We start from the raw sequence: 15,967 nt of genomic DNA on the forward strand, positions 1-15,967 counted from the left end.
GATTAGGCTGGCAATACTAAAGTGCCTATAAGAACATCCATTAGTCAAAGGCATAAGAAATACAAAATGGTATAGAGAGAAATAGTCGACGCGTCATAATTCCTATAATAACTACAACCTAAAACTTCTTAACTGGGAATATTGAAGAACTGGGAATATTGAGGAACTGGGAATATTGAACCACCAGCTTTCATATGTTCTCAAGGTCTGAGAACTTTTTTACATGGCACATACTGCACTTTTACTTTCTTCTCCAACACTGTTTTTGCATTATTTAAACCAAATTGAACATTATTTGAGACAAAATAGATTTTATTTATGTATTATATTAAGTTAAAATAAAAGGGATCATTGTTCATTCAGTATTTTTGTAATTGTCATTATTACAAATATATATAAAAATCAACAATTGGCCCAGCATCGTCTGGGTTTGGCCGGAGGTAGGCCGTCATTGTAAATAATAATTTGTTCTTAAATGACTTGCCTAGTTAAATAGAGTTAAATAAATAAAATAAAAAAGTAATCAAGAATAGTCTGATGGGTGGCAATATTATCACTTGTGAATGATTGCAAGAAACATTGCATGCCCTTTTTCAAATCACAGTCACACACCTCATGTAGCATTTGATAAGGTTTGTATCACAACTAAAGTGGCCAAATCATTTCTTAATTTTAAGCACATTAATCCACTTTACAAGGGGTATAGAGCCTAACTGGGATACATAAGCAGCGTGTGAGTTTCATGTTTTGGGAAAATCATTTTCACCATAAAAATTCACCTTTATAATAAAGCATTACATGCATAATTGCATTTGCAGTCACTTTTGAGAACAGTATTTTCCTGCTAATTGATTGCATTTTGGAAAATTCGTTCTATTAGGTCTACTGCAGTGTGTACAGTTCTGCGCTTATACTGTGAAGAAATAGCCTAATAGTTTATCAACATTAAGCTAAACGTTCTGATCTGTTGCATCAGCCTCATTGCTTTAAAAAATGTTTTTGTTGATGCTAGTGGTTGTATTCATTTGAGATCCATCACATCCCACAACGGTCCCAGAGTATGTTTGGAATATTCCTTTCTCGCCCAGAAGGACAACTTGATCAATAGAATAGATCAACTTTTGTATAGTAGATTGACATAGGCTAGTGTTTTTGCGGTTTGTTAGGCCTACTCATCTTGTTGGCTGATGAAATATGGACATTTCTAACATCTTCAATATGCGCCTCGGAATTCAATAAGGAGGAAGCAGTTGCATCCCCGATGTGTCGGTCTTCACTTGTAGCCTAATTCAGAGCTGAGATGCCTGTGAGAAGGACCCGATCAGTTGCATCCCCGATGTGTCGGTCTTCACTTGTAGCCTAATTCAGAGCTGAGATGCCTGTGAGAAGGACCCGATCACATGACGGGCATTGGCTAATAAGAATTGAGATATCTGAGAGAGCCATGTGAGTGAGAGCTGCTTCGGAGCACGGCAATTGGCAACCGAGAGAAGGGAATTAAAATGATTATATTCAGCCCAAGGGCACAATGGCCACAAGGCATGGATTTTTTTAGAGGGCATTAATGCCACACAAGGGGAATGCCACCGGGGAAATTCGAGGTATTATCAAGTGCTTGTCATATTGTGAATGAGAGACTGATGAAGTGTGTACAGCCTGCACAAGAAACAGAGCAGCGCTCATTTCTTTGTTAACTACTCAACACAGAATAGACGCATGTGCACACTCCCTCTGTAATCATTTGGAGAAAATATCCTTTCTATTTTATTCAGCTTTGTTCAATTGTATTCTTATTAATACTATAAAATAATGCTACGGAATTCTAAGCAAATCTTGTCTGCTAAATGAACTATTGTAGCCCACAGCCATATGTCATAGTCAGATCAGGACCTAACATAACGACAACTCAGAGTATACTATTCTGTTATTCTGAAATAGACTACATTTTCTTAATATCATGTTTCTTTAGACCAGTCTAAAATAAATAATGGATTTATTGTGAGGGTGTAGGCTATATTACATGGATTTATTAGACTTTTTAAAATGTAGATATTCCAAAGGTCTGCATCAGTAGGTTGTAGGCTGTGCATGAACGCCAGGAGATGATACATGTGTTTATGTTAATTAACGGTCAATACCATGAGAATGGCAGTTTTTGCTTAACAATCACCGACTGACAAAGTACCATGATCGTCAAAGCCCTACCCAGGGATACACTCTCCACTGATCCAGACAGCATGACAGTCAGACTCACCCCTGATCCAGAAAGACAGCATGAGTGAGACTCACCCCTGATTCAGACAGACAGGCAGCAAGACAGTGAGACTCACCCCTAATCCAGAAAGACAGACAGCATGACAGTCAGACTCACCCCTAAACCAGGCAGAAAGGCAGCATGACAGTGAGACTCACCCCTGATCCACAGACAGACAGCATGACAGTCAGACTCACCCCTGATCCACAGACAGACAGCATGACAGTCAGACTCACCCCTGATCCACAGACAGACAGCATGACAGTCAGACTCACCCCTGATCCAGACAGCATTACAGTCAGGCTCACCCCTAAACCAGGCAGAAAGGCAGCATGACAGTCAGACTCACCCCGGATCCATAGACAGACAGCATGACAGTCAGACTCACCCCTAAACCAGGCAGAAAGGCAGCATGAGTCAGACTCACCCCTGATCCACAGACAGACAGGCAGCATGAGTCAGTCTCACCCCTGATCCACAGACAGACAGCATGACAGTCAGACTCACCCCTGGTCCACAGACAGACAGGCAGCATGACAGTGAGGCTGGGGCTGGGTGGTCCTTGCCTTCCAGTGGAACAGAAGTTCTGAGAAGCCAGCCAGGCAGCTAGCTAAAGATAGACTCTGATTCCGGACACATACAGTACAGGTCTCAAGTATCCTCTGGGTTTCTGACTGACCACCTGAGCCTTCTTGTATGGCCTTTCACTGTCTCAAATAGCCGATACACTGACTATGGGTGAGCTGTACTATACAGTCCCCAACTAGGCTAAGTAATGACTATTGTCTTTCCACTACAGCCGGAAGACACTTTGCAATGGTCTACCATGTTAAAAAAACCCAGATGTGCCTATATACTATAAGCTTTCTCTGGTGATGCCTCCTGTAAATGTAAAAAACAGATCTGACTGCCTACTGTAACTTGTTTTCTATTTACCTTCAGAGGGAGTTGACCTACAGGGTGTGTGCTGCATTTGTGACCACTAAAAAAAAGCAACGAGAAATGCTAGCGGGGGTATATCTCTCCTCACCAGTTACCCAGGCTACTCTGTGGTCCCTGAGGTGCTCTGCTTAGATCCCAATCCCCTGGATGGAAGAGAATAGCTGGCAGTCTGTTTGCTTTGTTTGTTTTCCTCTTCCGGTCCTTCATCCTGCCTGCTAAGGCCACTGCAGTCCGGGCTGGGGGAGTGTCCACTGGCACAGTGGTTCCCAACTCCAGTCCCCCAGTACCTCCAACGGCACCCATTTCTGTCGTGTCCCTGGACAAGCACACCACAGCTAAATATTTTGCAACGGGAAACAAAACATCTGTGATCTTATTACACAATTTCTGTTAAACTAGTACCTCTGTGTTTAAAAAAAAAAAACATCTTTCTCCCGACTGAACATGACCAGCCTCCACAGCCCTCCACTCCCAGTCCCCATAAGGCTATGGTCATAGTAGTGCTGTCACGTTCTGACCTTTATTTCCTTTGTTTTGTCATTATTTAGTATGGTCAGGGCGTGGGTCAGAGGCAGGTGTCATTAGTTGTCTCTGATTGAGGATCATACTTAGGTAGCCTGGGTTGCACTGTTTGTTTGTGGGTGATTGTCTATGTTGATTGCTTGTTTCAGCGCAGCTCGCATTAGCTTCACGGTTGTTATTTCGGTTATTGTTTTTGTATGGTCCACTCACACAGACAGCATCGTGAGGAAGGCGCAGCAGCGCCTCTTCAACCTCAGGAGGCTGAAGAAATTCGGCTTGTCACCAAAAGCACTCACAAACTTCTACAGATGCACAATCGAGAGCATCCTGGCGGGCTGTATCACCGCCTGGTATGGCAACTGCACCCCCCTCAACCGTAAGGCTCTCCAGAGGGTAGTGAGGTCTGCACAACGCATCACCGGGGGCAAACTACCTGCCCTCCAGGACACCTACACCACCCGATGCTACAGGAAGGCCATAAAGATCATCAAGGACATCAACCACCCGAGCCACTGCCTGTTCACCCCGCTGCCATCCAGAAGGCGAGGTCAGTACAGGTGCATCAAAGCTGGGACCGAGAGACTGAAAAACAGCTTCTATCTCAAGGCCATCAGACTGTTAAACAGCCACCACTAACATTGAGTGGCTACTGCCAACACACTGTCAATGACACTGACTCTACTCCAGCCACTTTAATCATGGGAATCGATGGGAAATGATGTAAATATATCACTAGCCACTTTAAACAATGCTACCTTATATAATGTTACTTACCCTACATTGTTCATCTCATATGCATACGTTGATACTGTACTCTATATCATCGACTGCATCCTTATGTAATACATGTATCACTAGCCACTTTAACTATGCCACTTGGTTTACATACTTATCTCATATGTATATACTGTACTCGATATCATCTACTGTATCTTGCCTATGCTGCTCTGTACCATCACTCATTCATATATCCTTATGTACATATTCTTTATCCCCTTACACTGTGTATGACAGTAGTTTTTTTGGAATTGTTAGTTAGATTACTTGCTCGTTATTACTGCATTGTCGGAACTAGAAGCACAAGCATTTCGCTACACTCGCATTAACATCTGCTAACCATGTGTATGTGACAAATAAAATTTGATTTGATTTGATTTGATTTATAGGGTTTCAGTGTTCAGTGTTTTCTTTATTAAAATTAATGATGAACACGTATCACGCTGCATTTTGGTCCTCCGATCCTTCTCGCCTCTCCTCTTCAGATGAAGAGGAGGACGACCGTGACAAGTGCCCTATGTAAGGAATAGGGTTCCATTTGGGACAGCCAGAGAGAGAACACTGGGACCTTTAGCTTGAGGCCTAACATAGTCAGCCCATAGAGTGTAGGGTAGTGTAGACGACTGTAGTAGTTGGGTTGACTTTAGGTCCCCCAATTACATTTGCTGCATTTTTAGCCCCTTTCAAAATAACCCAGTCATGGAAAAGGACCTGGAGGTAGTTAGGTTTGTCTATGTTCATTGACGTAGATTAAATGTGTACAGGATTAACATTACTGTATTAATCGAAACCAGGGATGGGCAACTCCAGTCCTTGTGGGCCTGATTGGTGTCACACTTTTGCCCAGCGAACACACATGACTCCAATAACAAACTAATCATGATCTTCAGTTTAGAATGCAATTCGTTTAAACCAGCTGTGTTTGCTAGGGATGGGGGGGGGGATGTGACACCACTCCGAGGACTGGAGTTGCCCATCCCTGATCTAAACCACAACATAATGCCTAACAGAGAAGTTCAGACCAGGGACATGTGGAACCATTTTTATTTAAAAAATATTTAGACAATGATTTGAATGGAAAGAGGCATACCAACATCCCCACAATGCTTAGAAATACACCACAGGACCACACACAAATCAGACATATTTCTAAGTAATGTAACATTCTCCTCGCCACCAGTGAAAGGTGATGCTTTGACTTAAGGTCATATCGTATTAGTAGCATGACTGTGTGTGTTAAATGTATTATGAATGGCTGAACAACACCTGATCTCCCAGAAACTGCAGACGACAAGGCCTACGTCCAAAATAGCACCCTTTTCCCTACATACTATCCTAATTCTGACCAGAGCCTTATGGGTCCTGGTCAAAAGTAGTGCACTACATAGGGAATAGGTTGCCATTAAGGACACAGATCTAGGTCTGAATTTAACAGTACGCCCCTGTCTACGCCCCAATAGTTGCGTGTGACGTCATCAACTGTGCAGTCAGGCACCAGATTATAGGTATGGCAATGTAAAATACCTATCCAGGCTTTGTAAGAGCTGGCATGCTTCAGCAGTGTCTGTCTAGGGATGCAAAATTCCATGAACTTTCAATAAATTCCCTGGTTTTCCAGAAATCCTGGTTGGAGGATTCCGGATTTCCTGCTTATTCCTTCCTGATTACGAAATGGGATTTCAGGAATACTGAGGAATTTATTGAAAGTTCACAGAATTTTGCACCCAGAAGTCTTGGCAGAGGAACATACCCATTAACTTAAAATGACAGTTCAGTGAGCGCCAACATAGCAATCAGAGGCATCCTTGACATTAGTAATTCAACATTATACTGCTAGGCTATCCCAGGGAACACTGCAGTTATAATAGAGGACGATCTCACACACACACACACACACACACACTTACATAGAGACTGAAAACAGTTGATGTTGTTTTCAATCAACTCAGATATGTCCATCCATCCTCACAGAGAGAGTTCAAAGAGTTATGAGTGCACACCGTTATGAAGCACAACACACACTGTAATCTGAGGGAACCTGGAGTCAATTCAACTGGGAGTGAACTGCACCATGCTGCCTGTCGAACCAGTGGAATTAATACACCAGATTAAGCTGTCATTTAAACTTCTGACCCAACATTTTTATTATATATATTTTTTAAATGTGTTTGAAATGGGCACACACACTCTGTAATTATGGTTTATGGATCTGAGGCTGGAACTCCAACGTGTCTATTATACATGCCAACAGCAGAGCAGACCTACCCCCTAATACCTTTGTTTGAGAAACATGTTCTTTATCACCACCACACTTAGATCATCAGGTCAAAAAGCAACAACAAATCACATAATAGCCACAGCTGCATCACAGCACATCAACTCCTCTCTCTCTTCACAATCTCTCTCTCACACACACACACTATGAAACTGCTGCCTCTGAGTAGAGGAAAAAGGCGTTTTCCTCCAGAATCCTGAGGGACGGTGTGAGAGAGTGTGTGTGTGTGTGTGTGTAGGCTACATCCTGGCCAATCTAAAGCAGAATGCAGCAGTACAACTGGAGAACATTGTTGCATTGTCCTTCCTGTCACAGCTGCTGCTTTAGACACAGCTCCTCTTCCTCTGTAGCTAAAACAACACTAGGCAGCTCCTCTTGCTCTGTAGCTAAAACAACACTAGGCAGCTCCTCTTCCTCTGTAGCTAAAACAACACTAGGCAGCTCCTCTTCCTCTGTCGCTAAAACAACACTAGGCAGCTCCTCTTCCTCTGTAGCTAAAACAACACTAGGCAGCTCCTCTTGCTCTGTAGCTAAAACAACACTAGGCAGCTCCTCTTGCTCTGTAGCTAAAACAACACTAGGCAGCTCCTCTTCCTCTGTCGCTAAAACAACACTAGGCAGCTCCTCTTCCTCTTCCTCTAAAACAACACTAGGCAGCTCATCTCCCTCTGTAGTTAAAACAACACTAGGCAGCTCCTCTTCCTCTGTAGCTAAAACAACACTAGGCAGCTCATCTCCTCTGTAGTTAAAACAACACTAGGCAGCTCCTCTTCCTCTGTAGCTAAAACAACACTAGGCAGCTCCTCTTCCTCTGTAGCTAAAACAACACTAGGCAGCTCCTCTTCCTCTGTAGCTAAAACAACACTTGGCAGCTCCTCTTCCTCTGTCGCTAAAACAACACTAGGCAGCTCCTCATCCTCTAAAACAACACTAGGCAGCTCCTCTTCCTCAACACTAGGCAGCTCCTCTTCCTCTGTAGCTAAAACAACACTAGGCAGCTCCTCATCCTCTAAAACAACACTAGGCAGCTCCTCTTCCTCAACACTAGGCAGCTCCTCTTCCTCAACACTAGGCAGCTCCTCTTCCTCTGTAGCTAAAACAACACTAGGCAGCTCCTCTTCCTCTGTAGCTAAAACAACACTAGGCAGCTCCTCTTCCTCTGTAGCTAAAACAACACTAGGCAGCTCCTCTTCCTCTGTAGCTAAAACAACACTAGGCAGCTCCTCTTCCTCTGTAGCTAAAACAACACTAGGCAGCTCCTCATCCTCTAAAACAACACTAGGCAGCTCCTCTTCCTCTGTAGCTAAAACAACACTAGGCAGCTCCTCTTCCTCTGTAGCTAAAACAACACTAGGCAGCTCCTCTTCCTCTGTAGCTAAAACAACACTAGGCAGCTCCTCTTCCTCTGTAGCTAAAACAACACTAGGCAGCTCCTCTTCCTCTGTAGCTAAAACAACACTAGGCAGAATAAGTTGGGAGGAAGTAGAATAGAGCCTGTGAATAGAACTTGCCTGAGGTGGCTCTAAGCAAGGTTAGGCCTAGGCCTACACAGTTGAAAATGTAACATGCTCACACACTCACACACGGACAGACAGACAAACAGAGAGAGGCCTCTGGGAGTCTTGTCAATTAATTCAATTAATCAAGCAATTTATGACTCCAATCAATGCCTTTATGTTTAATTTAATTCCCCTTATCACTGCCAGCCCATTAGATTACAAACTGTCAAGTGTTTGTGTCATCATTAAGAAGTCTGTCTAAATCTGCCTTCCTGGCTCTGAAAGTGTACTTTAAAAGTAGTGGATCTGGGCCTGTATTTTAGTGTCTCAGAGTGGGAGTTCTGATCTAGGATCTGTATTGCCTTTTAGATAATAATATTGCAGGTTATTATGGGCAGGGAGAACCTGATCCCAGATCAGCACTCCTACTCTGAGACACTTGGTAAATACAGGCCCTAAGGGCAACACTGTCCCACCTTCTCACTCGATACAAAAGTTTCTTGTAAGTCTCAAGCAGACAAGTAGATATTTGGAATGTCCTTGAAAAACATTGGGAATGGATACTCAACAACATGAACACAATATTATGGCAGCCTTTCAACAACTTCAGATATTGAGTCATACATGTATAAATTAAAAGTTGTAACTTGGACAATATGTGATTACACTGTATCTTTACCCTCAGAACTTGTTCTCAACTGGCCTACCTGGTTAAATAAAGGTGAAATAAAAATAAAAAATAACTTACTGGTCCTAAAAATACAGGACTTCAGTGTAATTTAATTTCCAGAGCCTCGGGTTTACAGTAGTATAAACAGTAACAACAACAACAACAAGAAATGCCACGCCAATATCCAAATGTAATACGCTTCACAAGGGTGTAATTAACAACCCAAATCTTCAGGAAACATCCATAAGCTTGGTTACCTAGCTACAACATACAAACGATATATTTCAGAAAGATATAACCTGAATACACAGACAATCATGGAATACAAAATAGACATAAACTATGGGAATTTACGAATGAAGACTTTATGAGCATATTGGGAGACATTGTTTCATATATATATATATACACATATACACACACACACACACACACACACACACACACACACACACACAACAATTTGTGGAGACTCCGATTAACATACTTTCCTAAAGATTTAATGAATGACGACCAGAATATCATTTCTAAATTGAATGGGCTACATGTGTGATATGCTTTCGTTATTGCGATGAAGTATCAATTGATAGACAACACAATGATTGAGAACGACATATTATCTAGACATCTTCAACAGAAAGATGGGTGATAAGGAAAACAACTTGTAATTTTATGGGAGGAAACGTCAATGTGTAGGCAAAGCAGACGCTCCATCACACACACTTCGCCTGGAAGTCGCCTACATTATACATCAGGATATAATATAAGAAACATAACCGTACTCACTTTGGCCTATCCAATTCGCGTGTCGGACAATTCACTTTAGTTTACCGGTGTAATTCCTCGTTTATATGAGTTTTAAATCCTTCAAAAACTGAAGTTGCTTAGTGGTTCGTGCGCTCTCCTTTCTCTGCCCACCACTCCAGTCTCGCCTACTACGCCTAGTTCTGTACTTCCCATCCTGAGCAGAGCATTCCAATATGGCTGACACGCTGAAACAAGGTCAGTGCTATCCGGGATCCTTGGGACGTGCTCACACTAAACCCTAATCTTAACTCATACCCGTAGCCTAACCTTAATCATAACCCTTATATAACCTTGACCATTTTAAACGTCAACTTCAATGGGGTAGGAAGGTCTCAAGGATTTCAGAGAGCACAGACCCAGGTTCAACTAGCCTATAGTTGAAGCAACTAAACTCCCAACTACACAAACTGTAGCAGCCAATGCCCCACACACTCAGACAACATTCATACTGACAAACCTCAAGTATCTCTTTGAAACATTATTCTACTTCAAATGTTTCGTGTTTCAAGTCAAGGTGATACATTGTGTGGTGCCCATATGCACTAATTGTGTGACATGTGACATCAAAGGCTACAATGTAAGGTTCTAAAACTTCAAAACGAGTGCACCTGAAGTCACTGTGTAGTCTATGATGTGAATTTCTTTCAGACAATATTGCAAATGACCTTCTGCACCGTCAGCTAATAATGTAATAATAATCTTATGTACTGTACTATTTTAAACATAGCTGTGTATGTGACAATAAAACATCTCTTGATGCTGTCTCTGAACATCCCGTGCTTCTACACCTGCATTGCTTGCTGTTTGGGGTTTTAGGCTGGGTTTCTGTACAGCACTTTGAGATATCAGCTGATGTACGAAGGGCTATATAAATACATTTGATTTGATTTGATTTAATTTGATGTTACTTAATTGTATTTTTATAGGTCAGTTTTATTTTGTTCATATTTAATTATGTCATTTGTGAGGTTGCGTGTATTTATAGTCAGTGCATTCGGAAATCTACACACAACACCCCATAATGACAAAGCGAAAACAGGTTTTTAGACATTTTTGCAAGTGTATAAAAAATAATCAACAGAAATACCTTATTTACATAAGTATTCAGACCCTTTGCTATGAGACTCGAAATTGAGCTCAGGTGCATCCTGTTTCCATTGATCATCCTTGAGATTTTCTACAACTTGATTGGAGTCCACCTGTGGTAAATTCAATTGATTGGACATAATATACTGTACAAGGTCCCACAGTTGACAGTGCATGTCAGAGCAAAAACCAAGCCATGAGGTTGAAGGAATTGTCCGTAGAGCTCTGAGACAGGACTATGGTGAGGCAAAGATCTGAGGAAGGGTACCAAAACATTTCTGCAGCTTTAAAGAACACAATGGCCTCCATCATTCTTAAAAGGAAGAGTTTGGAACCACCAAGACTCTTCCTATAGCTGGCCGCCTGGCCAAACTGAGCAATCGGGAGAGAAGTGCCTTGTTCAGGGAGGTGACCAAAAACCTGATGGTCACTCTGACAGAGCTCCAGAGTTGCTCTGCAGAGATGAGAGAACCTTCCAGAAGGACAACCATCTCTGCAGCACTCCACCAATCAGGCCTTTATGGTAGAGTGGCCAGACGGAAGTCACTCCTCAGTAAAAGGCACATGACAGTCCGCTTGGAGTTTGCCAAAAGGCACCTAAAGGACTTTTTGACTTTTTGACCATGAAAAACAAGATTCTCTGGTCTGATGAAACCAAGATTGAACCCTTTGGGCTGAATGCCAACCGTCATGTCTGGAGGAAACCTGGCACCATCCCTACGGTGAAGCATGGTGGTGGCAGCATCATGCTGTGGGGATTTTTTTCAGTGGCAGGGACTGGGACACTGCGACACTAGTCAGGATTGAGGGAAATATGAACGGAGCAAAGTACAGAGAGATCCTTGATGACAACCTGCTACGGACCTCAGACTGGGGTGAAGATTCACCTTCCAAAAGGACAACGACCCTAAGCACACAGCCAAAACACCACAGGAGTGGCTTCGGGACAAGTCTCAATGTCCTTGAGTAGCCCAGCCAGAGCCCGGACTTGAACCCATTTGATAATCTCTGGAGAGACCTGAAAATAACTGTGAAGTGACGCTCCCCATCCAACCTGACAGAGCTTGAAAGGATCTGCAGAGAATAATGGGAAACTCCTCAAATACAGGTGTGCCAAGTTTGTAGCGTCATACCCAAGAAGACTTTAGGCTTCATTCGCTGTCAAAGGTGCTTCAACAAAGTACTGAGTAAAGGGTCTGAATATTATGTAAATGTGATATTTCTGTTTTTATTTGTAATACATTTTTTGTATTAATTGACCTGTTTTTGCTTGGTCATTATGGGGTACTGTGTGTGTGTGTGTGTGTGTGTGTAGATTTGAGGGGGAAAAAACTATTTAATTAATTATAGAAAATAAGGTTGCAACGTAACAAAATGTGGGAAAAATCTAGTGGTCTGAATACTTTCAAAATGCACTGTATATTTGACTGAATGACCAATGTCATTGTCATACTACTTGTAGCTGTCTACACTCCTTCCATTGGGATCCAAGTCTCTACACACACCACCAGTTTGATGTTCCATCTCTAGTAGTAGGAGTTGCCCATAAAGTCGCTTCTGGGCTCTGGGGTCACATTTCCCCACTCCAACCCTACCATCAGAATATAACATGATCTGTGCTTTGGGAAGAACACTGTGGGCATGGCGTGGAGTCAAGTTACCTGAGGACAATGTGTCAACGAAAAGGGCTACCATTTAGTGATTGCATCACCCCTGTACCCCAACCAGGAACCCAGTACTGCCCCAACCAGGAACCACTCCCACACCACCCCAACCCTTCCCCCACATCAGAGGGGTGCAAGGCAAGGAGCACCTGTTCACTGGTAACCTGACGCTCACACTGATTCTCCGTTCTGGAAATCACAACGTTGGGTGTTTTGTTGTATTGCCACCGTAAAAAGAAAGTGCATGACTGGTATCTTGTCATTACAGTAGTGATTCAATGCTTATCGTCAGTCCTAAATGTGGTATGTGGTCCTCTGTAGCTCAGTTGGTATAGCATGGTGCTTGTAACACCAGGATAGTGGGTTTGATTCCTGGGACTACCTATATGTTAAAAATGTATGACTATAAGTCCCTTTAGATAAATAACATAAACGTCCTCTCAATGTCAACTGTGTTTATTTTCAGTAAACTTAACATGTGTAAATATTTGTATGAACATAAGATTCAACAACTGAGACATGAACTGAACAAGTTCCACAGACATGTGACTAACAGAAATGGAATAATGCATCCCTGAACAAAGGGGGGGTCAAAATCAAAAGTAACAGTCAGTATCTGGTGTGGCCACCAGCTGCATTAAGTACTGCAGTGCATCTCCCCCTCATAGACTGCATCAGATTTGCCAGTTCTTGCTGTGTGATGTTACCCCAGTCTTCCACCAAGGCACCTGCAAGTTTACTGACATTTATAGGGGGAATGGCCCTAGCCCTCACACTCCAATCCAACAGGTCCCAGACGTGCTAAATGGGATTGAGATCCAGGCTCTTCGCTGGCCATGGCAGAACACTGACTTGCAGGAAATCACACACAGAACGAGCAGTATGGCTGGTGGCATTATCATGCTGGAGGGTCATGTCAGGATGAGCCTGCAGGAAGGGTACCACATGAGGGAGGAGGATGTCTTCCCTGTAACGCACAGCTTTGTGATTGCCTGCAATGACAACAAGCTCAGTCCGATGATGCTGTGACACACCGCCCCAGACCGGTTGCCGGTGATGTCTGGTGAGGACCTGCCTTACAACAGGCCTACAAGCCTATTGCTGACAGTCTGAGCACTGATGGAGGGATTGTGCGTTCCTGGTGTAACTCGGGCAGTTGTTGTTGCAATCCAGTACCTGTACCGCAGGTGTGATGTTCGGATGTACCGATCCTGTGCAGGTGTTGTTAAATGTGGTCTGCCACTGCAAGGATGATCAGCTGTCCGTCCTGTCTCCCTGTAGTGCTGTCTTAGGCTTCTCGCAGTACAGACATTGCAATTTATTGTCCTGGTCACATCTGCAGTCCTCGTGCCTCCTTGCAGCATGCCTAAGGCACGTTCACGCAGATGAGCAGGGGACCTGGGCATCTTTCTTGTGGTGTTTTTCAGTGTCAGTAGAAAGGCCTCTTTTGTGTCCTACGTTTTCATAACTGTGACCTTAATTGCCTACCGTCTGTAAGCTGTTTGTGTCTTAACGACCGTTCCACAGGTGCATGTTCATTAATTGTTTATGGTTCATTGAACAAGCATGGGAAACAGTGTTTAAACCCTTTACAATGAAGATCTGTGAAGTTATTTGGATTTTTACGAATTATCTTTGAAAGACAGGGTCCTGAAAAGGGACGTTTCTTTTTTTGCTGAGTTTATATTATTATGCATTATGTGCTCTAACTATGGTATCTATCCAATATAGGGAAACATAATGTTACCACAGCCCACACCATATTGTGTGTACTACAGTATTTCTGATGGTGGGGACTCTTGATAAAGAGAAACTCAATGCAAGTTCAATACAACTACCGGTACCCACCGTTTCCTGAACTATGCACAGATCACAGTTAGCGTAATACAACTACCGGTACCCACCGTTTCCTGAACTATGCACAGATCACAGTTAGCGTAATACAACTACCGGTACCCACCGTTTCCTGAACTACACAGAGACATTTACCTCAGTAATTTATTTTGCCCATCAAATTGATTTAATAGATGGTCTCTACAGTGCATATGGTAGTAGAGTTCTATCCATATGAAACACACACAATAAAAACCCCTCTCAGTTCAACTGCCACATACATCTCTCTCTGATTCTTTTCATAAATAGCAAATGGTTGTTCACTCTGCAGCGCTCAGTTCTGGCTCATAAGAGGCAGATTCCTATTTGTCATTGACAATCACCAACCCACACAATGTTAGTTCTAAAAGTCTGTACAACCTGAAAACAGAGTATCCCTTGGAATAGGGAATCATCCAAACCTCATGGTTAACAGGAAAATGACAGAGACCCAGGTCAGGGCAATGGTGCCACAGGGCCATCTTTCATAACTTTGCTTGATTGGTTATGTACCGTTTCTGTGGTATCCAGTTTCCCTGGGTATAATAAAATCAGTCATTTTCATCTTCAAGATTTCTTGGCTATTTACTGTAAATACAAATAGTGATAGAAAATGGCCCCACTTTTAGCTAATATGGAGAAAACCTACAGGAACATCAACCTGAACACAGTCCCAAATGGCATCCTATTTCCTATAGCTCATTACATTTGACAAGGGCCCAGTTTCCCAATAACATCTTGAGGCTAAGTTCAATTTAGAACCATAGGATGCTATGGTTCTAAAGTTCTAATTAGCTATAAGATGCTTTTGGGAAACTGGGCCCTGGCCTAAATTAGCACTAGATGCAGGGAATAGGTTGCAGTTTGGTATTCAGTCAGCACATAACCACCTACATCATGTTTATACAGTATATTTTGTTTACACATCTGCCCACAAACATACAGGAGTTCTTCTGGGAAGTAAAATGTGCCTGTGATGGGAGGAGCCTACCTGTTCTATGTGTGTGTTGGACTAAACTAATCTTATTGCTGTCACTTTATCGGTGGATATAAACTGTGTAATCTAGTCCTGCTATTTTAGGCATCATTAGTCTTCCAGAGCTCTGGATTCAATTACTAGAACTCAAAGTAACTTGTAGTTATGAGTAAAAGAGATGGCATTTGAAACCCATTGGGTAAATTCCAATCCAGCCAAATCTGAGGAAACCACTTTTTTTTTTTACAATCTGCAGCCAAATTAAAACTGTGGTCTGATTATGTTTCTGTGCTGCATTGTATAAGCACAGAGAGGAGAGGGATTTATATTCGTGGAGCTGGGGACAGTTGGAGAATTATAATTGGAACACTGGCATTTGGATGATGATTTCAATGATTTTGACATCTGCTGGTGTGATTGAGAGGATTCTCAGATTATGAAGATACGGGCTTCCCTGTAGCCACCGTAATGGGATTTAATACAGATCTGACTGTACTGCATGAAGGCAGACAAATTATTATATCTGATTGAATATGGGCCAAGTGGGTTAAAATGTTATAATCCCCAAGATTATACCAAAACACCTGGCCTTAGCATCACAGTCAAATTGCTATATAGAAATA

The 15,967-nt window shown here is 42.6% G+C and overlaps 1 protein-coding gene across 1 annotated transcript in view; it reads right to left on the reverse strand.

Annotated features, from left to right (window-relative positions):
• Nucleotides 1–9,894, reverse strand: part of LOC112245979 (focal adhesion kinase 1) — a 203,041-nt gene extending 193,147 nt beyond the window's left edge. Inside the window, exon 1 of the mRNA XM_042295177.1 lies at nt 9,726–9,894. The gene's annotated coding sequence lies outside the window, so the exon portion shown is untranslated. The remainder of the gene's footprint in view (nt 1–9,725) is intronic.
• Between the last annotated feature and the right edge of the window lie 6,073 nt (nt 9,895–15,967).

This window comes from Oncorhynchus tshawytscha, linkage group LG13 (assembly GCF_018296145.1).
Source record: "Oncorhynchus tshawytscha isolate Ot180627B linkage group LG13, Otsh_v2.0, whole genome shotgun sequence".
Lineage (NCBI taxonomy): Eukaryota > Metazoa > Chordata > Actinopteri > Salmoniformes > Salmonidae > Oncorhynchus > Oncorhynchus tshawytscha.